General features: G+C 47.1%; 1 pseudogene; it reads right to left on the reverse strand.

Annotated features, from left to right (window-relative positions):
• Positions 1-7,535: 7,535 nt before the first annotated feature.
• LOC136162231 (small nucleolar RNA SNORA70) lies at positions 7,536-7,652 on the reverse strand (annotated as a pseudogene).
• Positions 7,653-17,200: the final 9,548 nt, after the last annotated feature.

A 17,200-nucleotide genomic window follows, 5' to 3' on the forward strand; every position in this document is an offset into this window, starting at 1 on the left:
GCTGTCATATTTTTCACAACAAATGCCTCTGGTGGGGTCATCTTTCTAAAACTCTGCTCCTCCAGCTTCCTACTCCCAGCACCTACCAGAGAAGATCAAGCTTACATTCACATCCTGTACTCTCTGCTCCAGTTATTCTGCTGTTTGGAATAGGCGATTCACATTCTCTTTATTATATGCCACTAGCTTTCTCCTAAATACACGTGGAACTGAGGTTGGTCTGTCTGAACTGACACCAGAATCATGTGTGATCAGCACCTGGCCAGTTTCACTTAGGAGGGAAGGAATAAAGGAAGTGAGAGAGGGGAGGGGAGGACTAGCAGTTTGGGAATAGTAGATGCTAATGATTATATATAGAATGGATAAAAAACAAGGTCCCACTGTATAGCACAGGGAACTATATTCAATATCCTCTGATAAACCATAATGAAAAGGAATATGAAAAAATATATATATGTATATGACTGAATCACTTTGCTGTATAGTAGAAATTAATACAATGTTGTAAATCAACTATACTTCAATAAAATAAAATTTTAAAAAAGGAAGTGAGAGGTGTCAACAGCCTGGCTTCTGGAAGTAGAGGGTTCTGAACATACTGATTCAGAGAGAAAACTGGAAATGCCTTCATGTATTGGGCTCTGGGTTTGAATTCTGACTCACCATTTTCCAGCCGAGTGATCTTGGGTAAATGACTAGAGCTCCCTGAGCCTCCATTTCCTCATCTGATAAAAAAGAGATTACAACATACTTTTATCATAAATTGTTAAGATATTAAAATGACTGCAAATTCTTTGTCACTACTCTCACAGAGAGGTGGGGACCATGACCCCTCCCTCCCCTGGAATCTAGGCCAGCTCAGGTCTGCTTTGACCCATGGTGTAAGTAAGACACAAGTGATGCTGCATGACTTTCCTGGTGAGGTTATAAACGCTCATGGAGTTTCCACTGGTTCTCTTGGTGTATTAGTTTCCTGTGGCTGCTGTATCAAATTGCCACAAACATCGTGACTTAAAAGAACACCAGTGCATTATTTCAGTTCTGGAAGTCAGAAATTTAAGTGGCTTGGCAGGGCCACATTCCTTCTGGGTGCTAGAAGGGAATCCATCTCACTGCCTCTTCCAGCTTCTAGAAGAAGCCACCTACATTCCTTGGACTGGCTGATGGCTCCTTCCTCGCATCACTCTGACCTCTACTTCATTGTGATGTCTCCTTCTCCAACTCAGATCCTTCTGCTTCCCTTATAAGGACGCTTGTGATCACATGGGTCCATCCACGTGAGCCAGGATGGTCTCTCCATCTCAAGATCCTTGACCTCATTATATCTGCAAAGTCCCTTTTGCCATGTGAAGTAATATACTCACAGGTTCAAGGGACTAAGACATGGACACGTTTAAGGGGCCATTATTCAGCCGAGCACAGCTGGATAGATGTTGCTTTTCTGTGCCTCAGTTTCTTCATCCTTAAAATGAAGGTGACAGTGGTACTCAGCTCTGAAGTTGTCTCGAAAATTAAATGAAATCATACGTGCTTGGAAGCAGACCCAGCACCAAGAAGGGCTCAAAAGTATCAGCTATTTTCTTAGTTTAGAATCTCCCAGAAGATGACAGTGAAATCACACAGTTAATTTGGGAAGTGTAGGAAACAGTGCACTGGTGGGAGGTGATACAGGGAAGGGAAACTAAATAATAAAGGGTGGTCTCTATGCCCGCTGCCACTGCAGGTAACCAGAGAGCAAGCCAACAGGGAGAGTCTGGGAAGGGGGCAGAGAGCACACCTGAGGGGCAAGGGTGCTATTTTTGCTCCAGTTTCTCTTAGTTATTGCCGGAGGGCTATTCTCATAGGGTGTTAATTTCCTGGCACTCCCAGTCTGGCCCATGCAGGCAGAGTGACCTTATGTGGTTCCAGAAAAGAGCTCACAGTTACCCAGATGCACACTGCAAGTCCACTAGGGCACCACAGAGAGATGATGGCAAAGCTCTGAGAACAACTCCTGGAGAGGTTTGTATTATTACATCCAGCCGAAAAGGGATAAGCATTCACACGAGCTGTGTGAATTGATCCTGTAACCAAGTCCCCCTAAAACTAAGTTCCTCTGCCCAGTTTATAATTCATCTGTCTATTCAAAATTTTATTCCCTTTCTTAGAAACCTAGATGTCCATCAGCAGATGAATGGACAAGGAAGTTGTGGTACATATACATAACAGAGTATTACTCAACTATAAAAAAAGAATGCATTTGAGTCAGTTCTAATGAGGTGGATGAACCTAGAGCCTATTATACAGAGTGAAGTAAATCAGAAAGAGAAAGACAAATGCCATTTATTAAGGCACATATATATGGAATCTAAAAAGATGCTACCAACGCTCCTACATGCAGGGCAGCAAAGGAGACACAGATGTAAAGAACAGACTTTTGGACTCAGAGGGAGAAGGAGAGGGTGGAATGATTTGAGAGAATAGTATTGAAACATGTACATTACTGTATGTAAAATAGATAACCAGCGCGAGTTTGATGTATGAAGCAGGGCACCCAAAGCTGGTGCTCTGTGACAACCTGGAGGGATAGGGTGGGGAGGGATGTGGGAGGAGGGTTCAGGATAGAAGTTTACCTATGTTTACCTATGGCGGATTCATACTGATATATGGCAAAGACCGTCACAATATTATAAAGTAATTATCCTCCAATTTAAATAAATAAACTTTCTTTCCCTTTCTTTTCCTGAATCGGTTCCCCCTCAAGATTGAGGAATATCAAAGAAAGGGGAGATTGTCACCATGGGGCCTTCCTGGGACAGGACCCCTCCCCCACCAAGTCCTCCGCCTGCCTCTTGAGTGTAGAAAAACTGTAGCCTTCTAGGTCTTCCTCAAGTTCCAAAGAGCAAATTTAATCAGAGACATGAAAAAATGTGGAAACAAAGGAAAACTGTCAAACAAGACAAAATAATAATAGGTTAGCCACTCAACAAAGGCAAGGACTTTTAGTTCCTCCTCAAGGCCTGCAGATGATAACCTGGCCCATATCCTCAAAGAAGCTAACTGCATGCTGACCACAAGCACAGAGACCCCAAACTGTTTGGAACCAGAAGGTTGTCGATGCTGACTCCTGATTATCTCGTGCGTGCGTGCTCAGTTGCTGCGGTCATGTCCAGCTCTTTGCGACCCCATGGACTGTAGCCCACCAGGCTCCTCTGCCCATGGGATTCTCCAAGTAAAGATACTGGAGTGGGTTGCCATGCCCTCCTCCAGGGGATCTTCCCAGCCCAAGGATCAAACCCTCATCTCTTAAGTCTCCTGTATTGGCAGGCAGGTTCTTTACCACTAGCACCACCTAGGAAGCACCCCCACCCCGGGAAGCCCCATTCCCATCCCCCCACTACCTCACCACCAACCAGTCAGAAGACTGTCCACAAGCTGATCACACACCCCTCTTCCTCACCCTGTCTTCACAGACCTTCCCTGAAAGCCATCGGAGAGTTTGGGTACTTTGAGCATTAGATGCCTTGTTGGGTGTACCTCTTGCTTGGTGCCTGCAGTAAATGCTGCACCTTCCTTCACCACAACCCGGGGTCAGGAGATTGGCTTTCCTGCTCTCAGGTGAGTGGACCTAAGTTTGGTTCGGTGACAATCCTGAGGTCGTGGAGGACAATGGTCACACCCAGCCAGGACTGCTTTAAGGCACAGCCCTAAAGAATCTGCCTGCAATGCAGGAAACAGGGGTTTGATCTCTGGATCAAGAGATTCCCTAGAGAAGGGAATGGCTACCCACTCCAGTATTCTTGCCTGGAATATTCCATGAGCAGAAGAGCATGTGGGCTACAGTCCACGGGGTCACAAAGAGTCAGACGTGACTGAGCAACTAACATACTTTGACACTTTTCTGGCTCTTAGTGCCAGTTGAGGCTACTTGGGCCTTTGGAGGGAAGGGTCCCCCTCCAAAAAAAGCTGTGAGCTCTTGTGTTGTGGGTCATCCCCATTTCACGCCCTTGGTCATGAGACATGAACTAGGTATCGATGGGCAATGGACCAAGGAGGCCCCATGAGACCACAAGAGAGGGAGAGGCAAGCCACTCCCAAGAGGCTGAGGAAACTGCCCCAATAGACAGACCCCATATTCAATGAATTAACTCACCCCCAGAGATGGGCACCCAAAGCAAGCCAGGGTTTGGGGTCCCTGAGGAGGCCCATGCCCACTGGCCTCACAGGACAGGAAAGTCCCACATGAAGTCATCCAAATGAAAAGAGGTTTATTATCAGGAGACCAAAGGATGCCTCCAAATCAAAGACAGGACGGGGCTGGTCTCACGGACCTGAGCAGCCAGGGTCCCCACAACCTCAGTGTGGCTTCTCTCCATCTCCTTGAACTCAGACGGATCAGGTTCAAACTCCACTTCACACCCCACAAGCTGTGTGATCTCCAGTTGCTAGACCCCTATGACCCTCAGTTTCACTATCTTGTTCTCACACACAAGAGGGATAATACTAACTTTCCTTCCGGTGGGAACACTGCCTGACCCACAGTATGGCTTTGAGTCTGTTGTCATATTTTTGTTGTTGTTTAGTTGCTTAGTTGTGTCTGACTCTCTGTGACCCCATGGACTGCAGCACACAAGGCTTCCCTGTCCTTCACTATCTCCCAGAGTTTGCTCAAACTCATGTCCAGAGCCCGTGACGCTATCCAACCATCTCATCCTCTGCCGCCCTCTTCTTTTGCCTTCACTCTTTCCCAGCATCAGGGTCTTGTTGTCATATATTGTTGTTCAGTCACCAAGTCGTGTCCAACTCTTCGTGACCCCATGGACTGCAGCACACCAGGCTTCCCTGTCCCTCACCGTTTTCCGCAGTCTTCTCAAGTTCATGTTGCCATATACATAGTGTGTGACTATAACATACATATGTTACATATAGTGCATATTAACCTTCTTAATTATCCTCTCACTGACAAGCTCTCTCTGACTTCTCACTGATTTTATGCCTCTGAAAGGCAGCCACCAGAGGGCGCCAGACTCCCTGGTTTTAAGTCCCAGATACAACTTCCTGACCCATTTGATTTTTTTTTTTTTTTTTTTTTTGAAACTGATTCATTTGATGCTGGGAAAGACTGAAGGCGGGAGGAGAAGGGGACGACAGAGGATGAGATGGTTGGATGGCATCACCGACTCAACTGACATGAGCTTGTGTAAATTCCGGGAGTTGGTGATGGACAGGGAGACCTGGAGTGCTACAGTCCCTGGGGTCACAAAGAGTTGGACACAACTGAGCAACTGAACTGAATTGAACAACTCCCTGAGGACTGCTGGTGCCACAGTCCAGGACATTCTGAGGCCTCTTTTCTAGAAAGTTCATGGAAAAGGAATCAGAAGTCATGTGGTCTTTCCTATCCAGCATATTTTGCTCAGCGTCATGCATCTGAGACTCAACCAAGTTACTCTGTAGATCAAGAGCTAGATCTGTTTTACGTAAATTGTTGCAGCCACTGTGGAAAACAGTATGGACGTTCCTCAAAAGACTAAAAATAGAGTTATGGGTTCCTGCAAACCCACTCTTGGGAATATATCCCAACAAAACTATAATTTGAAAAGATACATGCACCCTTAAGTTCATAGCAGCACTTTTTTCACTAGCCAAGATTTGGAAGCAAACTAAATGCCCATCAACAGAAGAATGCATAAGAAGATGTGATATATATATATATATGTACGTGTGTGTGTGTGTGTGTATACACACACAATAGAATACTACTCAGCCATAAAAAAGAATGAAATAATGCCATTTACAGCAACATGGATGGTCCTAGAAATTAACATACTAAATGAAGTATGTCGGAAAGAGAAAGACAAAAACCATATGATATCACTTGTATGTGGACTCTAAAATATGACACGAATGAACTTATCTATGAAACAGAAACAGACTCACAGACATAGAGGAGACTTGTGGTTGCCAAGAGGAAGGGGACTGGGGAGGAATGGATTGAAAGTTTGCGACTAGCAGATGCAATCTATTAATATTACATATAGAATGGACAAACAACAATGTCCTACTGTCTAGCACAGGGAACTATATTCAATATCCTGCAATAAACCATAAAGCAAAAGAACATGAAAGGTATATATAAGTAACTGAATTATTTTGCTGTAGAGCACAAATTAGGAACACGTTGCAAATCAACTATAGTTCCATAAAAAACATTTCTTTTAAAAAAAAAAGAGCTCATTCTGTTTTCTTGCCAAGAGGTCTCCACTGTGTGGATGGCCCACATATTGCTTCTGTTCATCTGGTGATGGACATTTGAATGATTTCCAGTTGAGGCTGTCATGACACTGCTGTGGACATTCATGCCCAAGTCTCTGTGTGAAGGCTGTGTCTCAGGTTCGAACTGTGCTTACGCTATTTGGGGGATGGTCATCCTCAGTGACTGAACTTCTGCAGAGCCACTGGAGCCTGCATATTTCTGCCCAGCGCAAGACTTCTCCAAGGGGCTGTCTTGGCTCCAGAGCTCCTCCCCAGGGGGCTGGGACTTTGTCAAGTCAGCACATGGTCTGTGTCCCTTTCTTCTCTCCTGTCACAGGTGTGTCTTCCTACCAAACCTCTTGCACTGCTGACTCAGGCTTGATGTCAGCTTTCCAGAGCACCCAGCCCAAGGCACACATGGAACGTGCTCGGGACAGTACCTGGCATGTTGTTTATCATTGTGATCATAACGTGGAGGCAGGCACATGGGTTCTGGTGCTGGGTGACGGGGTGCAGCTCCAGTGCCCCCTGAGGGGAGAACAGTAGTGCTAGAGCCTGTCCCACTTGGGCCCAGCCATCCAGAACTTTCCAGTAAAAGATCCACCTGCAATGCAGGAGAATCGGGCTCCATCCCTGGGTCGGGAAGATCCCCTGGAGGAGGAAATGGCAACCCACTCCAGTATTCTTGCCTGGGAAAGCCCATGGACAGAGAAGCCTGGAGGGCTACAGTCCATAGGGTCCCAGAGAGTCGGACACGGCTGAGCATGCACGCTGTGAGCATGCATGCCAGGGCTCAGCTCTAAAGGGAGTGAGGGAGTGAGGAGAGAGGGGGTCAGAATCCCAAGCAGAGAAAATAGAGGAGAATATTCCATTCTTTTTGTTCTTTTTTTCTGACAGGGAAGTAGGATTTATTAGTGAGCATGTGTAAGGAGGGGACAGTGCCAAGGCTCTCATGAGCACATGATCCGCTATTTGTCCAGAGGGCCACGATTAGGGATGTATTTAACCCCTAGCCATCTCGGATGAGCTGCTTTTCTGCTACCATGTTTTCAAATTCATCCGCCTTAAACTTAATAAATCCTCACTTCTTGGATCTTCTGGCAGCCAGGGAACTTGAACTTGGCTCTGTGGAGAGCCTCAACCACATGCTCCTTGCTCTGCAGCTTGGTGTGGACAGACATTATGACTTGCCCAATGTGGACACTGGCCACTATGCCCTGGGGCTTTCCAAAGGCACTGCACATACCTGTCTAGAGCCTAGACTGGGGACAGCAGGCCAGTCATGAATGTCCACTGGAAAGTGCTGTCTCCAAGGTCCCTTAGGGCAACCGGCTGCGGACACGACTGAGGTGGCTGCTGTCTGCAGCCATTGCACAGCAGTCCTACCCTTTTTCTGTCCTCAGCTTCCCAGTCTGAAGCCACCTTGGGGAAGCAAGAATCTTGGTAACGTTCTGAGCTGTCATGATGAAACGGTGCTGCATAATTTTATTACTGAACCGAGACAGCTCTTGGGACAAAAGGCAGTTTCAGGGCCTTTTATTACTGAAGAGGATCTGAAACATTTGCATTTTGCCTGATATTGTGTCCAAAGGGCATGGAGGAATTGTTCTCATAGCTGTCCACAGGAACAAGGAAGGGAAAAAAAACCCAGACATCGGGTCAGCTTGTGCCCCCGGAGTCCTGATACTCCACTTGATAGACATGGTGATTGCACAGTGGTCATTTCCTGCCTCTCCCTGAACACTCTGGGACAAAAGCCATTAGGTGGGACAGAGTTGGTGGGCAGGGGCTGCGGGAGGGCCGTCTGGCCCAGAGAAGGGAGTCAGAGTCTGCCCAGTGTGAAGGAGACATGGAGGCAGGGAGTACGCATGGGAGAAGGCCACACATAACGTGCAACAGGGTCCATCACGTAAGCAAGTGAATCCACGATTACAGGAGCGGGGTTCTCACTGTCAAAGTGGCAAGGTCTGAAGCAGGAAGGGAGGAAGCCAGCATGACACTGTGGCTCTAGGCTGGAATTAGGCATCAGTGTGAACTCGAGGTTCTCCATAGGTCGTCAAGAGATACAGGTAGACGTAAACGTGTGTGTGCACTGAACGGTATGGAGCACACAGATATTGGCCTCGAAGTACCGTTAACCACAAACAAGAACCAGGGGTCTTTGTGGAATGGGCTCATTCTGAGGGGACTGTGTGTGTGTGTTAGTCGCTCAGTCAGGTCTGACTCTTTGCGACTGCATCAGTCCATGGAATTCTCCAGGCAAGAATACTGGAGTGCATTAGCCATTCCCTTCACCAGGGGCTCTTCCCAACCCAGGAATCAAACTTGGGTCTCCTGCATTGCAGGCAGATTCTTCACCATCTGAGCCACCAGGGAAAGCCAGGGCAGCAAAAGTTCAAGGTGAGTCTGAGACATCTTGTTATGCCGGAAAGTAAAGACGTGCACAAGGAAGGATGGGGTCATGTCGAGAGGATGCCGAAGTCATCTGACGTCCTCTGGCCTAAAAAGGGATAATTGGGACATCAAAATAAATCACAGTAACTTGTTTGATTTCCACAGCTGATGTAACCAAGTGCCATAGAGTGGCTCAAACAACAGAAACGAATTTGTCTCACAGGCCTGGAGTCCGAGATCCAGGTGTTGGCAGCGCTGGCTCCTTCTGAGGCTCTGCGGGAACATCTGTCCCCTGCCTCGCTCTCTGCTTCTGGTGGTTTGCTGCACTCTTTGCTTTCTTTGGCTTGTAGAAGCCTCACCCTGATCTCTGTTTTCATTTTTACATGGCATTCTTCCCACGGGTCGTTGTCCAAATTTCCCCTCTTTAAAAGGACACCAGTCATGTTGGAGTAGGGACCACCCTACTTCAATCTGACCTTATCTTAACTAATGACCCTATTTTCAAACAAGGGCACATTCTGAAGTCCTGGGGAGTTAGGACTTCAATAGATTTTAAATTGGGGGGGTATACAACTCAACCCATAATACAGGATAACAGATTATAATGTAAGGGATCAACAGGAAGCCACATGTCCATATTGATATATAAATACTGATTTAAATAAATTAATTCACTCAAAAACCAAATGTGTGATAAGGAACAGATTTATATAGTCTCAAAGCACCTCCCCACTAGTTACTTATTCATAACAAAAAAGGACGAAAGAAGAAACCTGTAAAGAGGCCCCATCTCCAAATACAGTCACCTTAGGGTGAGGGCTTCAACACATGAATTTCAGGGTCAGGGAGCAAGATTTGGTCCATAACAACAGCCTTGTTCCCAAAGAGGGGAACAAGGGGATGTTCCCAGTGAGGGGATGTCACGCTATGGTCCTCAGAGGTCCCCAGCAGCCACCTGCTCATCAGTACCCCTAGGGTTGCCTCCCTTTCCTCCCATGTCCCCACCCTCTACAGGTGCTTCCAGGGATCCTGCGGCCAAATCAACCACATGACCTTGAATCCTGGTCACAGGAACTGCTTCTGGGGACCCCAAACTCACCCGGTGCCTCTACCTCCAGCTTTGGACCAGATGTCCAGCCTGGCAGGGAGAGGAGGGGCCAGATGCCACCTTGGGGCAGGGGCAAGCTCACCTGTGCAACTTCAGAATCCCAGTCTGGACACCTGACTGGCACTGGCTGACAAGAATCTCTTTCCCAGGGAATTTGGGACCAAGACCAAGAGATTCTGGCCCAGCCTCTCAAAGAGAAGTTATGAAATGGGAGCTGGGGACTTCCCTGGTGGTCCAGTGGTTAAGACTCCAAGCTGCCACTGCATGGGGTATGGGTTCCATTCCTGGTTGGGCGATTAAGATCCCAAGGTTCGGCCAAATAAAATTAAACTAAATTAAAAAAAAAAAAAACCGGAGCTGAAGGAAGCATGCTTTCTCCATGCCAGGCCCTGAGAGACAGGGAAAGCAGAACTGCAGGAAAGGAGGAGAAAGATGGACAGAGATGCACAGAGGTGAGGTAGTGCAGGGCACTGATGATGCTCTGACATTGTCTCTTTCTTTTTCCTTTCTCTTCCGAGACCTGGCTGAGCCCTCTCACAACATGTGCTGTGTCCTAGCATACCCTCCCTTCCCCCTTCCTGTTTTCTCTAAGGCATCCTGGATTAGTGCCCCAGTTACTATTGCTGCAAAACAAATTACTCCAATATCGAGCAGCTTGAAACAATCACATTATTTTCTCTCCCACTTTCTATGGGTCAGGAATGGAGGAAGGGCTCTGTGGGGTGGGTTCTGGTTTAGGACCCCTCACACAGGTGCAACTAGGCATGCCACTCCCACAGGGCTGATATCACTGCTTCTTATTTAAGCCACTGTGCTTGGGCTTCCCTGGTGGCTCAGACGGTAAAGAATCTGCCTGCAATGCGAGAGACCTGGGTTCCATCCCTGGGTTGGGAAGATCCCCTGGAGGAGGAAATGGCAACCCACTCCAGTATTCTAGCCTGGAGAATCCCATGGACAGAGGAGCCTGGCGGACGGCAGTCCATGGGGTCACAAAGAGTTGGACATGACTGAGTGACTAAGCTCACACACACACACACACACACACACACACACACACATACATATCTTTGGGAAGCCTGGCATGCTGCAGTTCATGGGGTCGCAGAGTCGGACAGGACTTAGCGACTGAACAACCACCACCTTTGGGGCAATTTGTTTACACAGCAATATATAATAAATACACCTAGAAAGTGGCAGAGCTGACGTCTTGGACTTGAGATCTAAGACTGGTGTTTTTTTCTCCCTAGAAAATACTGAAGCTCTAAGCCTGGGCAGGGCCAGGAGACTTTTGGGAGACTGCACGTGGTGACGGTTGGGGAAGGTGGCAGGTTTAATGATTTCCTGAAAGGGGAAGATGAAGTTTTATTAATTAACCTAAAGCAAGACAGACAAGGGGAAAGAACAGAGAAGATGGTCTAACTCTGGCCTGTTTCTTTGGGAAAGTTTTATTTGCTTTTAGTTTTACTGTATGTGTTTGTTTCTTTGTAATTCTACCTCATTTAAAAAATAGTTCATTTATTTATTTTTGGCGGTGCTGGGTCTTCATTGCTGTGTGGGCTTTCTCTAGTTGCGGTGAGGTAAGCCGGGGCTACTCTCTAGTTGCAGTGCACAGGCTTCTCATTGCAGTGGCTTCTCTTGTTGCGGACGACAGGCTCTAAGGCACTCCGGCTTCCGTAGTTGCAGTCCATGGGCTTAACAGTCGCAGCTCCTGGGCTCCAGAACACAGGATCAATAGCTGTGCCGCACAGGCTTAGTTGCTCTGCAGCCTGTGGGATCTTCCTGGATCAGGGATTACCCGTGTCTCTTGCATTGGCAGGTTCTTTACCTCTGAGCCACCAGGAAAGCCCTCTACCTAATTTTTAATTAGGAATTAAATTTTATGAATTGATTTAATTATGAATTAAATTACCTAATTTCTAATTTTAATTAGGTAAGAGCAGTACAACGAACATCTACATTCCTTTATGTCAATTTCATAAATGATTAACATTTTGCCACATCAGTTTTACGACACTCCAAAAATTTTCTCATGAATTTAGAAGAGAAATATGCAGGACATAAACAGGTCAAATTCTCACAAAGGATGAGACCCACGTAAGCATGAGCTAGAGCCTGCCAGGGACAGATGCTGCCTTGATTCCCCTCATCCCCCACCCAGCCTCCTCCCCAAATGCAACTATCAGCATGTTTCTCGGACCACATCACTGGGGCAGGTTTGAAATGAGATTGTTCTCATCATAATCCTTCTAGGGAGGATTAAAGATTCCTTGGAGAATCAGCAGAAAGCTCTCCAGGCCTCTCTCCTAGCCTTAATGCAGATAACACACAACAGTTGCCACTCAACTTGTAGAGATGGCCAGCCCTGAAGCTCACCCTAGAATGAACCTCCGGGAAAAGGCGGAAGCAGACACAGCTGGCTCCAGGGGGCTCCTGGGAGACTCGGCTCAGGCAGTTCTGCAAGGATCAGCAAGAGGGTCCTGCCTGGCCTTCCTGTTCCTCCCCTGGGAATCTAGCTGCTTCCCTCTGCAAGTGACCAGAGGATGCCCTTTGGTACAGTTGCTGGCTTTGTCATTTGTGCCGGCGGGCAGATGTGAACAAGCTAGTCCTGGGTCGGACTGGAGTCGGGGCTGACTGATGGGTTCGTGAGCACAAGTGGGACGTTTTAGAATGTAGATTTTATTTCTATTCAGGCGTGGTGAGGCCAAGAGATCAGGAGTCAACTGCCAATGGAAAGATAGGTAATGACTCACAGGTCCCAAGATGAGGGAGATAAACCAAGCCATCAAAGGCCCCATGAGAGAACACTGAGGCTGGTCTCAGGCCTGGGTGGGGAGGTGGGTGAGAGCCTTTATTGTGGTTTATACAAGAGGGAACCGGGGAAGCAGGGTTAAGTCAGCTTAAAATTGGCTTGTTTGAATCATTTCAGTGGGCCCTGAGGCATAAGGGGCTGTCCCTAGTTGATTGATACTTGGCCCTTGGGTAATGAAGGAAGGGCAATATTGGGCCCAAACCCGAGCGTTCCGGAAAAAGAAAGCGGCTGGGGACAAGAGTTCTGGGTTGGTTAATTTGCATATGAAAGGCCTGCTGGCAGGCAAGCCTTTTGCTATCTCTAGGAATCAGCCTTCCAGGGGCGGGGGAGCCTGGTGGGCTGACATCTATGCGGTTGCACAGAGTTGGACACAACTGAAGTGCCTTAGCAGCAGCAGCAGGAATCAGCCAACTCTGTAGGCTGTCAAGGGTCAGCAAGGCCCCAGATGCATCATAATACAGAAAACTTGTAAAATGCGGTTAAAACCATTCATGAGCCAAGAAATCTGTTAAACTCTTTCTCTGCATTAGCTCTTTCAGCCCTGGCAGCGAAATTATGAGGCATGATCAAATTTATCTGATAAGGACACTGGGAACATTTCCCACAGTTTGACAACTCAAATTTATTCATGTTGCAGCAGAGGACTTCCAAATCCCCTGCACTCTCAACCCCAGCAGAAAACCTAGGGTTATATGAAATGTGGGAAAGGGTAGTGTGTGGGTGAAATTTAAATGATACTTTTTTTTTTGCCATGCCAAGCAGCTTGTGGGATCTTAGTTCCCCAACCAGGGACTGAACCCATACCTTAAGCAGTGAGAGTTGCAGTCCTAACCACTGGACCGCCAGGGAATTCCTGACTTGGTGTATTGACTGACAAAAGAAAAGCAGGGCTGTGAGCAAGCGGATCAATAAGGCCTGGGCTGCAAAAAGAACTCAGTGTCCCGTTTCCTTGGAAGCTATGAAATTAAGCTCAATATGTAACACTGAGCCTGGATACCCCTTATCTGAAGCTCTGAACCTGGGCTGGGGCTGGAGGTTACGTCTCCAGGTCAGTTATTTAGACCCCTCAGGCAAAAGTGGAATGTCCCATTCTCATTAATTTGATTTCAAATATCCAAGTCTCTGAGAGTCTTTAGAGAATGATGCTTCTCCACCTTCTGTCCTTGGAAGTCAATTAACAAAAGCAATTTTACAGATTCACAGATAAGTACTATTCAATACCCATTTCACAGATGAGGAAATTGAGGCTCGGCAATTTAAGTCTCTTGTTCTAAGTCATTGTTAGGGGAAGCACACTGATTGAAACTGCCCACCCTGGCCAGGCACCATAGTAACCATTTGCATGAGTTGTTTTATGACGGGAGATCCTGATAAGGAATACAGAACTAATAAGCCACCACCAACTGGAAGAGTTCAGAAAAGGTCGACAGGAGACACCGCGTGTCCATCTGTTAGGGGAAGCACACTGACTGAAACCGCCCACCCTGGCCAGGCACCATAGTAACCATTTGCATGAGTTGTTTTATGACAAGAGATCCCGATAAGGAATACGGAACTAATAAACCACCACCAACCGGAAGAGTTTGGGAAAGGTCAAAAGGAGACACCGTGTGTCTGTGCACTTCCCAGAATCCCTCTCGCTAGCATCCATCTTGGCTGAGCGATGTGTGCGCCACCAGGAAAGACTCTGAATTAGAATGATTGGCCAAAGACTACCCGGAAACTAATCCCATCACCATAAAACCCAAGAATGCGAGTCACTCAGCAAAGCAGCTCTCCTGGGTTCCCTTACCTACTGCTGTCCGCCCGGGTGCCCTTTCCCAATAAAATCTCTTGCTTTGTCAGCATGTGTCTCCTCAGACAATTCATTTCCGAGTGTTAGACAAGAGCCTAGTTTCGGGCCCTGGAAGGGGTCCCCCTTCCTGCAACACATCCACTTCCCAGAAATCCTCTCGCTAGCATCCATCTTGGCTGAGTGATGCGTGCGCCACCAGGAAAGACTCTGAATTAAATTGATTGGTCAAAGACTACCCGGAAACTAATCCCATCACCATAAAACCCGAGACTGTGAGCCACCCAGCAGAGCAGCTCTCCTGGGTTCCCCTACCCTACTGCTCTCCACCCAGGCGCCCTTTCCCAATAAAATCTCTTGCTTTGTCAGCACATGTGTCTCTTCGGACAATTCATTTCCGAGTGTTAGACAAGAGCCCAGTTTTGGGCCCTGGAAAGGGTCCCCCTTCCTACAACATCATGACTGAAGCAGCAGCAAACCATACCTATCTGGCTCCAGAACCTGGAGTCTAATACTTCCCCAGACTGCAGTCTGGGCACTAAGAGGGGGCACTCAGAATCCCCTCCTTCGCCCACCCCAGGGCTTCTAATGCATCCCAGACTCCCACGTGGGAAAAGCTAGACATAAATTTCTCAAATGAGTCTTGAGCATGTGTCAAAGTTGATTTCTCACCAACAGTGGGGTTGCAGGAGGTGGGGGGTGGTGGGAGGCCGGGGTTGGGGGTGGGGGACCAGCAGATAGAGTGAGCCCAGTGAGGTGGGCAGGCAGAGAGCAGAGCAGCCAGGCACAGTCTTGTTTATTTCCCCAGGATGTCAAAGCACCACATTCTCATCAGCGTAGCATTAGATGTGGGAGGACATCTTTAGGCAGGAGACATTAATTGGAAATAATAAGCAACTTCTGAGAAGCGAAGCCAGTCCACCTGAGGCCATGGAGTTGATCTCCTAGCAGAAGCCAATTAGCAGCCAGGCACCAACAGTCCATCTCCAAAGGGTCAAGTGGGGGGTCTGCCCAGCAAAGGGGCTCCACGATTAGTGATCTGTACATTTCTCTAGTGAATAGAGATGCAGAACATGGTGGGCTTCAGTTTCAGTTTGGGGACAAAATGTTTTCTTTCTCAGAAGCAAGTAGGAGTGGGACAGTGTTTTGTTTGGGGCAAATTGAGCTTAAAGACTGAGATTGTCTTTGTCAAATATTTTATCTAACAGGCTCACTGTGGGAATTTTAATAATTTCACAAGCCAGCAGCATACAAGATAATGTCCCTTAAGAAGTCAATAAAGAAAGATGGCTCAGACGGTAAAGACTCTGCCTACAGTGCAGGAGGCTTGGGTTCGATCCCTGGATGGGGAAGATCCCCTGGAGAAGGGAATGGCAACCCAGGCCAGTACTCTTGCCTGGGAAATCCCATGGACAGAGGAGCCTGGTGGGTTACAGTCCGCGGGGTCACAAAAAGTCAGACATGACTGAATGACTAACACTTTCACTTTTCTGCAAACCAGTGACAGATGAACTACACTATTGTTCCAGGCAAGGGAAGACGAAAGAAATATAGCCCAAATTTAGTTGAGCTGTACCCTTATACAAGTTGGTTCTTGGGAGGCTGCTTAACCAACCATGAGATGATGTCCAGCTACCAACCAGGGAAAACAAAAGTCCTTTCATTGACAGAGCACGTTGCTAGGGGAAAATGTAGGCGTTGGCCAGCAGGATGATCTTTCTCTAGGCTGCTGACGGCTTTTTGCCCCTGAGGGGGAAAGAGTCGCCTTTGCAGTGGCAGAAGCTAAAGACTCAAGGTCTTCAGAGAGTTATTTTTACTTTTTCTCTTTTTAAAATGTGGAGTACAGTTGATTGGTTTCAGGTGTACAGAAAAGTGAGTCAGTTATACACATCCACATATCCACTCCTTGTAGATTCTTTTCCCATATACTGCAAGGAAATCAAACCAGTAAATCCTAAAGGAAATCAACCCTGAATATTCATTGGAAGGACTGATGCTGAAGCTGAAGCTCCAATACTTTGACCACCTGATTCGAAGAACCAACTTGTTGAAAAAGACCCCGATGCTGGGAAAGACTGAAGGCAAAAGGAGAAGGGGGTGGCAAAGGATGAGATGGTTAGATAGCATCATTGACTCAATGGACATGAATTTGAGCAAACTCTGGGAGATGGTGAAGGACAGAGGAGCCTGGAGAGATGCAGTCCACGGGGTGTCAACAGAGTTGGACATAGCGACTAAACAACCACCACACCATATAGGCCATTACAGAGTACTGGGTAGAGTTCCCTGTGCCAAACACCAGGTTCTTATCAGTTTTTTATTTTATATATAGTAGCGTGTATATGTCAACCCCAGTCTCCCAATTTATCCCTCTCCTCTTTATCCCCTGGTAACCATGTTTGTTTTCTATATCTATGACTCTTTACTTCTGTTTTGTAAGGTCATTTGTATCCCCCCCCCCCTTTTTCTTTCTTAGATTCCACAGAGATTTATTTAGATCAGCAAAAGGTAGTTTTGTCCAGACGGGACACTCTTGGATGGCCCTCGTAAATTCTGCACATTTATACTCTAAACACCTGATGTCCATAGCTGCCTTTTCACCTGTTCTTATTGACAAGCCCCCAGTGGGGTCTCCGAGCAGCTAAGCTACTAAGTTCTAATCAGCAACCACAGATGTGGAAGATGACATCCTGACATCCGATTTCACTTTTACCTCAAAATAGTACTTTCATCCTTGAAAACAACTTCACTCTTAAAAACAACTTCATTTTTGTCATAAACAAGTGGATCTGAAATCGTATCATAATCACTACACAGCAGACTGGCTGGACCCAGGGGTCTGGCACTTCACCAGCAGGCACTG

Source organism: Muntiacus reevesi, chromosome 2 (assembly GCF_963930625.1).
Source record: "Muntiacus reevesi chromosome 2, mMunRee1.1, whole genome shotgun sequence".
Classification (NCBI taxonomy): domain Eukaryota; kingdom Metazoa; phylum Chordata; class Mammalia; order Artiodactyla; family Cervidae; genus Muntiacus; species Muntiacus reevesi.